The 11,012-nt window shown below is 28.8% G+C and overlaps 1 pseudogene; it reads right to left on the reverse strand.

The window, feature by feature from the left end:
• Positions 1-1,314: 1,314 nt before the first annotated feature.
• LOC117912729 lies at positions 1,315-2,693 on the reverse strand (annotated as a pseudogene).
• Between the last annotated feature and the right edge of the window lie 8,319 nt (positions 2,694-11,012).

An 11,012-nucleotide genomic window follows, 5' to 3' on the forward strand; every position in this document is an offset into this window, starting at 1 on the left:
ATAATGCTAATTAACGGAAATAACATTTTGAACAAATAGAAAATGAGTAGTGGAATTTTTGAATTTGAAAATTAAATCAGGACGTTGGATTTTTGAAGAATTGGGCCTTTACATAAATAAATAAATATGAGATAATAATTCTAATTAACGAAAATAACATTTAGACGAATAATGGAATTTTTAGGATTGAAAAATTAAATTAAGACATGGGATTTTGAAGGAATTGGACTTTAATGAATGCGATTCTTGGAAGAGGATAAATAAATATATACAAAATAATAATAATAATTAACAAACATAATGTTTAAATGAGTGAAATTGAATAGTGGAAATTTTGAGATTGGAAATTAATTTAAGAAGTCAGATATTTGAAGAATTGAATTTTAATGGTTGGGATTTTTAGAAAAATTAAATACATGAATACGGAATAATAATAATAATAATAATAATAATAATATCTAAACGGATGAAAGTAAATAGTCGAATATTTGAAATTGAAAATTAATTTAGGAAGTAGGATTTCTGAAGAATTGAATTTTAATAATTGGAATTTTTAAAAGAATTAAATACATAAATACGGACTAATAATAATAATAACAAGAATAATATCTAAACGGCTAAAAGTAAATAGTCGAATATTTGAAATTGAAAATTAATTTAGGAAATCGGATTTTTGAAGAATGGAATTTTAATTATTGGAATTTTTAGAAGAATTAAATACATAAATACGGACTAATAATAATAATAACAAGAATAATATCTAAACGGCTGAAAGTAAATAGTCGAATATTTGAAATTAATAATTAATTTAGGAAATCGAATTTTTGAAGAATGGTTTTAAAATACGTAAGTTTTGAAGATGGGACTTAAAATTTGGAATGTAGAAAATTCATTGAGACCAACATAAATTAATTATATGAAAATTTGTGTATATGATGATTAGACATAACTAAAGCAAAGAAAATGAAATATAAATTATTTTAAGTTTTAAAAACAATATTCCATCCTAATAATTTATCTTTTAGTTGTGTTTAAGCTGAGTTAACATAATAGGTAAAAATAAAATAAGATAAAAATAAAAATGAATGAATAGATTAAATAATTACGAAGATTAGAGGTTTGAAAACTTATTTAGAATTGGAGTAGCCAAATGGGCTATCTTAAAATGGACATAGGCCATGAGAGTGATTGGCTTGAGGAGCAATGAGGCCCCCCATCAACATGCTTAGGTTGGGCTCCAAACTCAAGCCCAATATCCTTGCCATGGGCAAGCCCAAGGCACCCATCTTTTCACAACCTACCCCCCGCCTAACTTCAACACCCTCGCCACCTCTCCGTGGCGGCAGCGACCGACACCACCACGTCGAAATAATTGTCAGAGAACGACAGCCGATGTGCGTCGCCTTCTCGGCACGTCCACGTACTCCTGCACCTCCTCGATCCCGGCGGTGCAAAGCGTGGAAACCATGGTCTTCCGGCGGTTCAGGCCCATGACGCGTCTCGAGCTTCCCTCCTTTCTCAGCTTCATGGCGACGACATTGAGGAGGATGTCACAGCCATAGCCGACATCGAGGGCGTACTCCACTATTGACCAGTCGTTGACCGCGCTGACCATGCGTTGGGCCATGCCCCAATGGAGACCGACGGAGGAGTAGAACATGTTGCCAGCGGCAAAGAAGAGGCAAACGGTAGAGAAAGCCGTGACGGAGCTGATGAATCCGGTTGCGAAGCGAACTGCTCCGACAGGGAGTGCGAGTGATCCAAAGAAGTAGCAGATTGGGTTGAAGTAGAGTGGCGGTCGCGGAGGTCATTCCAGGGAGAACGTAGAAGGACGCGAGGGGTTGCGGATGGTGGCCATGCATGGGGTGATTAAAAATATGAGTGAGGGTTTCAATGGGTATTTGAAAGGGAAAAGACATCATGCCTTCATGAGGCTCCATGCAAGAGAGAAGGTTGGATGAAGAATGAATGGAGGGAACATGAGAGTGGTGGAGGATGCTTGATTCTAGCAAGCGTGAGTGAAGAATGGGTATGACTGGCACAAATGGTAGAAAGATGGTGAAACAGAGCTGGTTTGATGAGTCTCGGGATGGATATGATAAATGATGGAGAAAATGGGTTAGTGGGGGTGTGAGTGAGGCGCATGGGGATATAATGAGTACATAGGCAGAAAGGCATCATGGACGGTCCTCCATACATCACCTCTTTGTCTAACAACTGCCTTTTCAAGAACCATGTCCAAAGCTAGCTCGCCCTGCCAACTTTTGCAAGAGTTTTCTTATCCAAGTCGTGGTATCTGGACTAATCTAGATTACATTCGCCATACAAGTGCGGGAGTCACCTCTGATGATAGTTTGCAGCAGAACTAGGCAAATTTTGTGGGTGGGTATACTTAAAACTTGCTCTAAATTACCATCACAATTGCTTTTCCAAAAGAACAACAGGCTTGGCATAACAGAAAACAAAATGTACATGTAGTCTTCAAATGTCAAAGGAGTCCACAAGTGACTAGAAACAGGGGAAAGCAGTTCAAAAACGGGGAAGCAAAACAAACTAAAACCATACCTGGACCAAAAGAATCCGGTTGAGCGGATCTTCTGATTCTTTTCAACTCGCTGCCCTCCCTCGTCTCTTGTCTTGCTTCTTCCTGTTTCTATCTTCCTTGGCAAGCCACTACTTGCTTTCCTGTTCATTCCTCAGCAAAGCATGGCGTTTTTCAACCACCAACATGGCCGCCATCTCCCTCTTTCTGCTACCTGTCCGATGCAGTTGGTTTCATACCAAAAGGGGTCCCCTACACTTCAAAAAAATATAATGACAATGAAAAAAAAGAAGTAATAGCTCTCCCCCTGGGCCCTCACCACAACAGGGTTCTACATTAACGACTCTAACTTTTCAAAAAATCAAATTTTCACCATAAAAATGAGTCTTATCGTCGAGTAGGAACGCATATGAAAAATGCAAGTCTGCAAGCATGCTCTTTCTAAAATAATAAATTATTGAGAAAATTATCGAAAAGGTGGATCGAGCATGATAAGAACCCTAAAGGTCACCTATTTATTGAATTCCCATAGGAAACCTAATTCATGAGAGGATAATTGTACCCTTTGATTCACATTTTTCTAGTTATTCCATACAAATATGAAAAAAAATAAAGAAAAAGTAATAAGATGGTTTGCTTATTTGGATTTTTAAAAAAGATTAGAATAGTGAGAACATTAACACAAGGAATAGCCTCATCAAAACCCTACATTCGAATCTTTTGGACCTTTTACTCATTTTGTCATTGTCATGGTCTTAATGATATGGAAAAGTTTGAGATGACTCTTTGTAAAAAACATGCTAATTTTTTTCTCTTTTATTTTTGTCTAAGGAATCCCCTTTGTAGTGATTTCAATTAAAAGGATTTCATTTTGAACATCTAAAAAATCCTCTTTTCTTAAGATAATTTGCAAAAACAGACTAATTAGGTTTAAAAATGAATACCCTAAGGTCTCCGTGGATGTTCATTTAAAATGAAACAACATTACATCCATTTTAACGATAGACCAACATCTTTGTTTAAAGTTTCAAACATTCCAAAAACCATATATAAAAAAAAATATGAATAAGCCTAATTCCATTTTGTCTGACTTCTTCAAAACAAGCAACATTGAGGTAGGGATGTCTTAATCATGTTTAATAAGATTTCTTTAAACAATATAACATCTTTGTTTATCATACTCAAACAACACGAAAATAAAAATAAAAATTAAAAAATGAAATCAAATAATAAAATTAATTAATTGGTTAAAAACGATGAAATAATATTTATATTTGTAAATTTATCCTCTCTCATGTTTTTGTTTGAAGAGTAACCATTTTAACATAAATGTTCTTAACTATTTCAAGTATTTTCAATATATTTTTTTTAAAATGTTATTTTTATTAAAAAAAAAAAACAATGAAAGTATTTTTGTTAAAATGAGGCCAAAAAAAAAAATGAAGTGTTAGATTTCCAAAATTGGGTTTCCAATGACCCTTTGAATCAAATAACATTAAATTAATTAATTGGTATGCACATTAACCATAATAACCATAATAAATCAACACAAAATATGCACATTGACTTGTATGACATAATACACTTAAAATATGGAGAAATGTGCTCAATGAGATTGTTTAGCAAATGAATAAATATGTTTAGTGAAATCATTAAGCCAATGTTGAAGTGTCGAATTTGTCTACTTAAGCCATGAAAAATAACAAAAAAACCTTATCCCCACACAACCTAAAAAGAAAAATTCTCAAATTAGATATAATAAGATTTTATTTGGTTCAAGAATAATTTCTTTGTTCCAAAACATTAAAAAAATAGGAAAACACATTTGACAACTAAAAATTATAAAACAATTTTTATTCTTAAAAACTAAAAATATAGTTTCAAATAACATCTTTTATGACCTATTTAATAATTGTTTTCGAAAATAGTTCTAAAAACAATTTTTGAAATTTCTTTTATGTTTTATAAAATAAAAATCTATTTAGGAACTTGAAATGTTTTTTTATCTATTTTTTATATTTTAAAAATGATTTTTTATGTAGTGCTTTATTTTTAATCATTTCCACATTTGTATAATTATTTTTTTAAAATAGCCCTCATAAAACAAATGAAAACAATTGAAAACAACTTTTTCTGTTTTTAAGAACAAAAAATTGTTTTTAATTTTTTATTAATCAATCGTGTTTTTTGTTTCAGATAATGGAAAATCATTTTTGAAAACGATTACCGAATAGAAAAAGTTGTTTTCAATTGTTTTCACTTGTTTTGTGAAGATTGTTTTAAAAAATAATTATACATATATGAATAACAATTCAAAAAAAGTATCACATATAAAATTTATTTCTAAAATATATAAAATAAGTTAAAAGCATTTCGAATAGTAAAATATACTTTTATTCTATAAAATATTGAAGAACAATTTCGAAAAACTATTTTTCAAGAGCATTGTCAAACAAAAACTAAATCAATGCGAGAAGCTAGTACAGAGTCTGTGAGAGAGAAGTCATTCACCTTTTCGTCAAGTTTCAAAATAAGCTAATAAGAATATACGGGTTAGAAAAAAAAAAAAAAAAAAGGCACAAGATAGAGGGGACATGAAGCCATTTGATGCAAACTTTGAGATTTCTTTTAATTTTGCTCTATTCTTCAAATATAAACGCTTTGAGGCAAGAGAAGCTTCAATCATGTTTTGTTCATATTTCAGTTCATCAAAACATTTTTATTTATTTTTGAAGTAGGTTGAATTTTAAAATTTTTGAAAGCGATGTTTAACAAATTTATATTTTTTATACAATATATTCTATTTTTATGTAGAAGTTTTTGATCCCAAAAACACAAAAAGGGCAAATGTATCCAAATAGACGCTTACTTTTCAAAATTAAAAACGTAATTAAAATTTAATGAAGATTAATTTACTTTAGTTTGAAATTATATAATTAAAATTAGTAACTAGAAAAAAAAAAAAAAAAAAAAAAAAAGAAACCCAGTAGGGCCATGCATGGCTGTCTCCAAGGTTTGAATATGGGTTTTTAATTTGATTCTCAAAAACAATTTTATATAATAAGTAAAGATAATTAATTCATTCTTAAGTTCGCATTTTTATATTATCTTTTTGTCTCTATTTATCATAATTACCTTCATAATCTTCTTTACTCCTTCACGGTCTTTATTATTACTCGACTTCATTTCCCTTAGTTATGATTTATAAGAATAAATATGTCAATTTAATTACTTATAATAATATTTAAATTAATTTTATCAAATAACATTAATGCTCAAAGTAAGAATTAAATAATAAGTTTTAAGTTAACAACTTAAATATAATTTAATTTAAAATTAATTTAAAATATTAAATAATAAGTATTAAGTTTTATCATATACTCGCTCAAAACTTTTAAATAAAATTAGTAGAAACTTTTATTTTATATATATATATATATATATATTGTGATTTACGCGAAACCAAAATGATGTTAACTTTCATAAATCAATCCTTGAAATAGATTTTCCAAAGAAAAATGTTTTGGAAGTTAATAAATGGTATATGTAATTTTTCGTTAATATAAGATACGTTGTGATACATTTTAAGGCATTATTTCATAAGTATTTTCTCAAACTTCTTCCATTTGCATAGGAATACTCTTCATTAAATAAATATATATATCATTGTGATTTTTTTTTTAAATAGACTTAAACGGGTGTGTAGACCCCAAAATTTGTCCCAATTTTATTTTTACATTAATTTTGAGCTCAATTTTGTCCTTAGATTTTAAATTCCAATTCCATGTGTTTTTTTTGCCCACTCACCATTTAATAGCTTTTATTATTTTATTTTATTTTATCACTATTACTTTTATTTTATTATTATTATTTTATTTTCATTTATTTTTATTTTTCTTTTATCTCTCCTCTCTCATCTCTCTTCCTACTCTCCAACCACCCCACTAACTCCTTTCTCCTCCCATACCCCTCACCACCGGCCACCATCTCATTTTTTTTTTCTTTTCCTTTTTCTTCTCACCTATTCCCATTTTTTCCCCTCTCGTTCTCTCTTTTCTTCCATTTTGGTCGGCCCCTCCCTCATCTTTTTTTTTTCGATTTTTCACTATCTCCCCCAAACAGCAGCTAGCAGCCCCCCAATTCCTCTCTGCATTTTTTTCATTTTGTTGTTTTCCCTCCCAAAACACCCATAGAATGACCGGCCCCTCCATTCTTCTGGTTTTTTCCCCATGCTTCTTACCTTTTGGCGAAAACCCTTTCTCTACCCAAAGAAAAACTCTCACACATGCCTCATTTTTTTTTTACTCTATTTTTCCCTCATCTCTCTCTCCTTACCCATTCCCAATAGTGCCCAGCTCCCCCATTTCCCCCCATTCTTCTTCATCTTTTTTCTTTCTCCAATACCACACTCCACTCACAGCCAACTCCCACACCCAACCAACTGTTCATCTCCCTATCTCCTCCCTTCTTTTTTCCTTTTTTTCTTCCCTTTCTCTTCTTCCTACCCACACACTACCACACTCACGAGACTACTCTCACAACCCATTTTTCTTTTTATTTTTATTTTCTTCCTCTATTCCAACATACCCACATCTTCCCCGAATAGCCACTGCCCGCCATTTCCAACACCCTTACATTCCTTTTTTTCTTATTATTTTCATTTATTATTATTATTACTATTTTCTTGATTTGATTTTAATAGTAATTGAGAAAACAAAGGTTATGCTTAATTAAAAAAAACACCCAAAATGAGGGGAGGAGGGGGTGAATTGGGTTTTTAAAATCTTTTCAAACACAACAAATTCAAACACAATATAAGCAAAATAAAGAGATATAGTTAGAGAATTCAAACTCGGGTTTTATAGTGGTTCGACACTTCCTTGTCTATGTTCACTCTCCTCAATCTCCTAACCGAGTGAGGGTTCCACTAACTTGAAATTTCAACCAAGCTTTCAATCTTCTTACACTTGGATTCCGGCTTCAATGGGCTCTTACACAATCTCTTCAGAATTCAAACCTCTTGAAGGCTTTAACACTCAGGTTTTTACAAGAAATAATCCCTCAACCTAGCTTAAGGATAGCTCAAATACAAGACAAAGCTAGGATGACACACAATAGTGCACTAAAGGATATGCAAGTGATGGTTTAATGCACTATGAAAGAAATGAGAGTTTTTTGATCAAGAATAGGTAGGTAGACTATTGATTGCAAATGTTCTCTCCTCAATAAATGAAGTGGAGCTCTCAATTTATAGGTTTCTAAGCTCAAAAGTCAAAAACAGCAAAAGGTAACCTCGACCGATCAAACTAGGGGTCGATTGATTCACTAGCCGTTGAAGCATTTAATGCATAATAGATTAAATATATTTAGTAAAATAATTTAGAATCATAATTTAGTAGATGGTGTTTGTTTGTTTGTTTGTTTGTTTTTACTTAATTCTAAATAGAAATTAAAATTAAATAGTACTTAACAATTTTAAGTATTGAGTTTTTGTTTTTCTAATATTTTATTTTTATTAAGTATTTAAAAATAGAGAAAAATCAATAGATTATTTTTACTATTTAGAAATAACCAAATATTTTTATTTATTTTATTTAGTTAAAAATTTAAAAAGTAAGTCAAAATCATTTTTACGTACACTTGTGATACAAGGGAGTTGATTGGAAAGTGGCTTGTGCTTCTATGTCACATATAAAAATGAATAAAGAGACATATGTACCAATTGGTCAACTGAGTGGACAAAAAGTTCAATGGTAAACTAGAACAATGTGACAAACCAAACCTTTTTTTTTCCCCCTTATTTCTTTAATCAAAGAAATGGAAGTGGGCATGGGTATGGGACACCCAAAAATGAAAAATCCAAGGGGCATAAGGATTGAGGAGTAACAAAAGTTGGGGGTACCTTTAGTCTTTACACATTTATTGGACAAAACCTTCATTAATGGGAAAGATTTAAAGCTCCTATATCATGCCACAGACCAAAAGATGGGCTTTGTATGATTACACCCCTTTGCCTTTACCATATTTCTAAACCCCACCCCTCTCCATTGCCTACATTTCTTATTTATACCTCAAAAGGTTCCCTCTACCAAACATTGCCTTATATTTTGCTAGTATTTTGTAGTATACTATAAAAGTTCTGCAATTGAAATAGGATTCCCTTTTTGTCCTTTCTTTGGTCTCTTATTCTCTTCGGATTTTGAGCCTTAATTATTTTTTGGATGAATGAAAAGATTTGCTATCCTTAATTTATTGGATCATCTAGTTGTTGGATATCTTCAAAGGAGTTTGCTAAAATGGTTCGCCATGTTTGATAATAGTTTTTGAAAATAGTTATTAAAAATTGTTTTATAATGTTATATAAAATAAAAATCTATTTGAAAACATAACACATTTTTAATTATTTTTTAAAATAATTCTTAAAAAATAAATAAAAACAACTAAATATTATGGGTTTATTAGAAAATGTTTTTGAAAGCAGTTTTTTATTATTCAAAACAAAAAACATAGAAAACACTTGTGATAATTAAAAAATGTTTTATATTTTTTTTGTTCTTAAATACAAAAAATAAAGTGTTTTTAGAAAACATATTTAAGTTGTTTTCTATTATTTTCACTTTGTTTTTTTAGGGTTATTTTAAAAAATAATTATACAAATATGTAGAATAATTAAAAATAAAACATTGGATATAAAATTTATTTTTAAAAATAGGTTAAAATATTTTAAAATTCAAAACATACTTTTATTTTACAAAAGTTTCAAAAACTATTTTTTAGAACTATTTTCGAAAATAGTTACCAAATAAATCCTATATTTTTTGTTTTTGAAAACAGAAAATAAAAAATAATTTTCTATTTATCAAACAAGTCTACTTAATTTCTTTTGTTCTTGAGCATAGTTGCCAACGAGTCCTTTGCAACTTTGGTTTTAAGAAAGTACTTAAAAAAAGAAAAAGAAAAATGTTAAAACTATGTTTAATTTATGAAAAATAGAAAGAAAATGAAAAAAAATGCTAAGAAAAAAATACAAATTTTCTTCATATTTTCTTTATTATAAAATTGAGAAAGAAAATAAAATATAATTAAATTTAGTTATAAACTTATCGTATTTTAAAATTATTTAATTTTAATATAAAAGATGAGTTTAAGAAAATATATAAAAATAATTTATTAATTTTAAATTCCTTCACCTCTTCCTTTCTTTTATTTTTCTTTCTCTGGATTTTTTTTCCTTCATGAGAATTTAGAGCGAGTGTTTGTTTTGCTTATATTAGATGGTTAGATTTTTTTTTTGTGTCCTATTGTTTATATCTGTTTCAACATACTCTTATAATATTAAGATAAGATATAATAAATTATTAAAGTCTATTTCAATCTTATAAAAATATAATATCTTTTATGATATATAAATATAATACATATATTAAGGTGTCGGTTAATTATTATTTTAATAGTAAGAATATTTTAAATTATGGCATTTTGGGGATTTTACATTTGTGATTTGGTTACCTTATTTATATTATGTTTAAGGTAGCCAATTTTGAGAGAAAGTTTTATTTTTTGGGGTATTGAGAGATAGAAAAAAACAAAGAGAAAAAGAGGGTGAGACATTTTGAGATTCTCTTATATTATCCTTTTTATCGTAGTAAAAATCTTCTACAATGACTACGAATGAATGTAACACTCACATTAAGAGTGAACTACTAACTATTTTTTAAAACAATTATGAAAAATAATTTTTGAAAACAGATTTAAAAAATTATCATTTGATTTTTTATACAACAAAAGTCTGTTTATAAACCTAAAATGTTTTTAATTTATTTTTAATATTTTTAAATACTTTTTAAAAATAATTTTTATATTTAGTTTTTATTTTGAAGCATTTTACATAGTATAATTATTTCTTAAAACGGTCTTTAAAAAAAAAGTAAAAATAATAGAAAAAAACTAAAATGTGTTACTTGAAACAAGAAAACAAAAACAATTTTTGGTTATCAAAAGTGTTTTTTTGTATTTTTTTGTTCTAAATAACAAAGAATTGTTCTAAAAAAAATAGTTCCTAAGCAGGTCTTTAGTTTTTTTCCAAAAAAATATTTTTTAAATTGAAAATTTTTATTTTTCCCTCTATCATCTTTTTTATAGAATTTTTTTTCAAGTTTAATGCTAATAATTCTTAATTAAATTATAAATTAAAAAAAATACACAATAAAATAATAAGTTAATTAGAGATATTGAGAGAAATATGTTCCATTATATACTGATGATGGTATTAGTCATATATAACTTGTTGTAGACAATGATGAATTATTGAGTAGAATTATTATGAATTAATTTTTATATTTATTTATTAATTTAAAATTTTTCATTGATATTATCTTGAATGTTGCCCACCAACGTTTTGCCTTTGCACCAACGGTTACGTAAGGTTTTTTTACAAATAATTTTTAATATAAGTAAATGTGAAATATTT

Source organism: Vitis riparia, chromosome 4 (assembly GCF_004353265.1).
Source record: "Vitis riparia cultivar Riparia Gloire de Montpellier isolate 1030 chromosome 4, EGFV_Vit.rip_1.0, whole genome shotgun sequence".
Taxonomy (NCBI): Eukaryota; Viridiplantae; Streptophyta; class Magnoliopsida; order Vitales; family Vitaceae; genus Vitis; species Vitis riparia.